Source organism: Haemaphysalis longicornis, unplaced genomic scaffold (assembly GCF_048455015.1).
Source record: "Haemaphysalis longicornis isolate Haplotype H1 unplaced genomic scaffold, Haemaphysalis longicornis Haplotype H1 scaffold_371, whole genome shotgun sequence".
In the NCBI taxonomy this organism is placed as follows: domain Eukaryota; kingdom Metazoa; phylum Arthropoda; class Arachnida; order Ixodida; family Ixodidae; genus Haemaphysalis; species Haemaphysalis longicornis.
In genome coordinates this window covers 161096-165723 of record NW_027526356.1, presented here as the reverse complement: position 1 = coordinate 165723, position 4628 = coordinate 161096, and positions in this window count along the sequence as shown.

Sequence of the window (4628 nt, the reverse complement as noted above, 5' to 3'; positions counted from 1 at the left end):
AAATAAGCAGGTGACACGCAAATAAGCAGAAGCCAACGGGCACATTGAAAGCTTTTTAATAACGACTTGAAATTTCAGCTTGAACAAAAAACGATAGGACTTAGGAAGGAAACACGGACACAGTGCTGACTATCCACTGAGTTTATTGACAAAAAACGGGAACATATATACATGAAAGATTGCACAACATTGGCACAGCGCGACACTCTTTTTTCCGAGATTAGTTAATGGGATAATCGCTAAGCAGTTCCAGTTCTTTCTTCGTCAGCGCCACGGAAGCTGTGCTGACGCACTTGTTACCTTTCTTGGTGATGGCTACTGCTTCGACGACTTCACGTGCGAGGCGATTGCGTTTCTTTCGAAGCACGTTGATCTCATCGATGTGCGCCGTGCATTTGGGGCAAGTGCGGCAATGGGATGATAAGTGGCCGGATGACGTTGTCTTGAGTGAGGCGGCATGTTCACGTGCCCTGTCATTAATGCGCCTTCCGGTTTGTCCCACGTAGACTTTTTTGCATGATAATGGGATGCTGCACACGACTTCCTTCTGGCATTCGGCGTATTTTGTTCTCAACACGTACTTGGTAGATCGCTCAACACGTACTTGCGATCTACCGCAGTGTCACATCAAGGCCGTAACTATGATCGCTCAACCCGTACTTGCGATCTACCGCAGTGTCACATCAAGGCCGTAACTATGTGCAACGAGCGGGGATATGCATAGAATCTCGCGTCGCCCCCTACCTGTCCAACCTATATCTGGCGGAGGTGGACCGAGGCATTCAGGGAAGCCTGGAAGGAAAGCCGATTGTGGCCATTTTTCGTTATGTGGATGACTATTTGGTTTTGTGCGCGAATGACCTGGATAGTGACGAACGCCTGAAGGGTGAAATTATGGCGAGTTTTGAGGACAGCGCCCAGGGACTATCCTTCACACATGAACTACCGGAGAATGGCCACCTGAGGTTTTTGGATTTCAGCCTGCAGTTCGGCAAGGGGCATATCTGCTGGCGGTACGAGACACGGAGCAGTAAGGGCTTCTTACCCCACGACTCGGCACACTCCAAGAACGTGAAGCGAGCGATTGTAACCATGGCTTTGCGCTCCGCCATTGAGAAGTCCTGCGCGCATCAGATGAAATCGAGTTTCAACCGGCAGGTAACAAGGCTGCGTAACGCCGGCTACGCGGAAAGCCTCTTGGCGGCTGTGAGCGAAAGCCTACTACAGCGTGTGAAGGGAAGAAATAAGAGGAGACAGAACGTGCAGCGCACGAGAGGGAATACCGCGGTAGTTCCCTATGTACATGGCTTCGCTCACAACCTCAAAAAAATTGCAGCCAGGCAAGGTGTGTTTGTTGTCTGCAGTGCCCCCAACAAGGCGTATCAAATGTGCCGACGCGTAAACAACGAAGCAAGAGGGGAAACGTGCACCACCAACCATCGAACAAAATACGCCGAATGCCAGAAGGAAGTCGTGTACAGCATCCCATTATCATGCAAAAAAGTCTACGTGGGACAAACCGGAAGGCGCATTAATGACAGGGCACGTGAACATGCCGCCTCACTCAAGACAACGTCATCCGGCCACTTATCATCCCATTGCCGCACTTGCCCCAAATGCACGGCGCACATCGATGAGATCAACGTGCTTCGAAAGAAACGCAATCGCCTCGCACGTGAAGTCGTCGAAGCAGTAGCCATCACCAAGAAAGGTAACAAGTGCGTCAGCACAGCTTCCGTGGCGCTGACGAAGAAAGAACTGGAACTGCTTAGCGATTATCCCATTAACTAATCTCGGAAAAAAGAGTGTCGCGCTGTGCCAATGTTGTGCAATCTTTCATGTATATATGTTCCCGTTTTTTGTCAATAAACTCAGTTGATAGTCAGCACTGTGTCCGTGTTTCCTTCCTAAGTCCTATCGTTTTTTGTTCAAGCTGAAATTTCAGGTCGATATGGAAAACCAACTCGCCCAAACCCAAGCAATTCTTTTTAATAAGACTTTATAGGTTTTAGTCAATATCTTAGCCATGTTACTTTAACGCAGGAATTTCCCGAAGGAAACAGCATAAAATGTCTAGATCTCAGGATCCGTTTCTACCAGGACCACGTGTGCTGGGTTTACGAACCTCGTGCCAAGAAGGCGTTTTTACCATTTTTTTACTCTGCGCATTCGAAGCAGGTTAAGAGATATATTGTGCGGCTGTGCTTCAGCAAGAGAGTGAAATGCTGGGCTTGTTGGTTCATACTGTTGCAAAAAAGAAACCAGCGGCAAGCACACGCAGGACAAGAACGCTGGTAGTCCAGCGTTGTGTTTGTGTCCCTCCTTCTCTTGTCCTGCGTGTGCTTGCCGCTGGTTTCTTTTTTGCAACAGTGCTTCAGCAACGCTCTTGAAAAATTATGCACCCACATGCGCCCACAAGTAGACACTGTTAATCTCAAGATGTCTTTCAACTCACATCTCGATGCAGATGTATTGCGCAAGTTCCAAGATTCAATTGGGTTGGTGAATGTGCGCCATGACGTAGAACTGCGATGTGAGTCCAGAGCAGTCTCTGTGGCCGGCGACCGCAAGATTGCCCTTTCGAGACTTCACGGAGTACCTCGACAACTTTCTTCAAACAAAGAAGGAATAAGACCGTACGATAAGGTACGATGCGTTCAAGCAAATTTAGCCAACCATCCACGCGCTATCTTGGTTTTAATGTGATGCTAAAAGAAGTTCTCTTATGCTTTCTTGCAGTGCTCAATAAGATGAAGAGCTCACCCAAAGTTGATGGTTATCTTCCTGGATGGATTCAGAGAGCTCGTACTTTTTTGTATGAAGCTTGTCTTGCCAGGCTGTAAGTCATTGTGCCTTGCTTTGCAACTCCGTCATTGTTTTCTTTAAATAACATTTCTTGGAATAATGAAGCTTCAGGAAAGTGGAAGCGTTGTCTAAATGTTAAAATCATTACTCATTCTTTTAGAGGGATGATTGACATTGTGAAATAAATGGTAATGTATACAGTAATGTACACATAAACATCACTGAAGACGCACTATAATGAAGGTGTATGATAACAGGGCAAGTGGAATTTATTATTTTTTAGAAGATAAGTAAAAAATGTTGGCAGCGCGTAAAAGCGTAAACAAAAATGCTGGATATTGATAATAACTGTTCTGCATAGAGGCAACTGTTTTTACCACGTTTGCTGTTTACCTTTAGTTTTCATGCTGCTTTCACTACAAATCTGAAAGTGACCTTTATAACTGGCCTTGCACTGGTTTTAACTAATATTTAGTAGTTTTGAGACCCTCTCAGTCCGATGTGTGATATTAGCGCAAACAAATGTGGATATTTTAGTTTGCGCTGTCACTTTTATGGAAGCGAGTACACAGTATTCGTACTGCCCCCAGCGGTGCCTCAGAAGTAGCGTGAAATGTCAGATCTTAATGCAATCGAGATCTGACATTTTGAGGCCACTCTAAAAACATCTCATGTGTGTTTACACTCCAAATCAACCCCTGCAGCAACCACTGCGTTTATTGCATGTCAATTTGCGTTACTCCTTCTCTGCCGCTTGTTGCTTTGTAACTTGATTATTTGAGCACAAGTTCTTTCGAATAAGCTTTGTTTTTAGTTATACAGCATACGCCTTGAGAGCTTTGGTATAAGAACGAAGTAACTTTTTCAGTCGCTGTTGCCGTCGTACGACTGTTATATTGATGGGTATTAAGGCTCGGGTAAGCCGTATTTAGCTTGCCGGAGGCTCCAAGATGGGCCGCTAGAGTGCGGGAGTATTTAGGATACGAAAATATCATGGAAACTAACTACCATGACCACGCCCCACAGCATACGGCTGGCAGTGATGATGCTTCTAAAATAAGTTAATGCGATGTGACTGGCGTTGACGCGAGTGATTACCCCGAGTTAGTAGTTTGCTAATTAAATAAGCTAACTAGCTTGAGAATGAGGGAAGCTTGCAAGACCCACCTCTTGGAAGCAAGTACGAGACTGCTTGGGATAAAATGAGCTGAAGTGCAGCTTCGTGCGCGTGCCCACTTGATACGCGATAGACTTCTGCAGTTCATCGTGGAGATGAAGAAGCTGTTGAGAAGCCACCTATCAGAAGATGAGAAGCTGCGTCACTTGAGAGGCGCTAAGGAACAGCTGCTCACCGAGCTTGATTGTAGTCTTCCGTCTACAGTGCCTAAATTCATGGTGGAAGCCATGGCAACGCGTGACGCGGTACGACTAGCCAGGCAGTTTTACACTTGGAACCTAGAGTTACGCTGCAGTATAAAGAATTGAAGGCTACCGGGTAACAGTGGGAGCCCTGATCCATGAGTAGCCTCACATGCTACTCCCACAAACGTCTCGGGGCCGGTCGTGAACCTGGCTGGATATCAGCGACTAATGTACGAGGCACCAGGTGTGCGAGCTGCAGAAGAGACATCTCCAGAGTGACACGATGCAACCACCTTCCGCCGAACCATTACCGAAAAAGCATGCAGCTCCAACGATATGCCCCCACGTTATCTATTTTAACGACGGCAGTCTGCATTGAGGTAGCTAAACGAGAAAAGTTTGACCTGTCTTTATGGAAAAACGAATTTATTAAGACATGTATAAGGACGCAACGGCAGCAG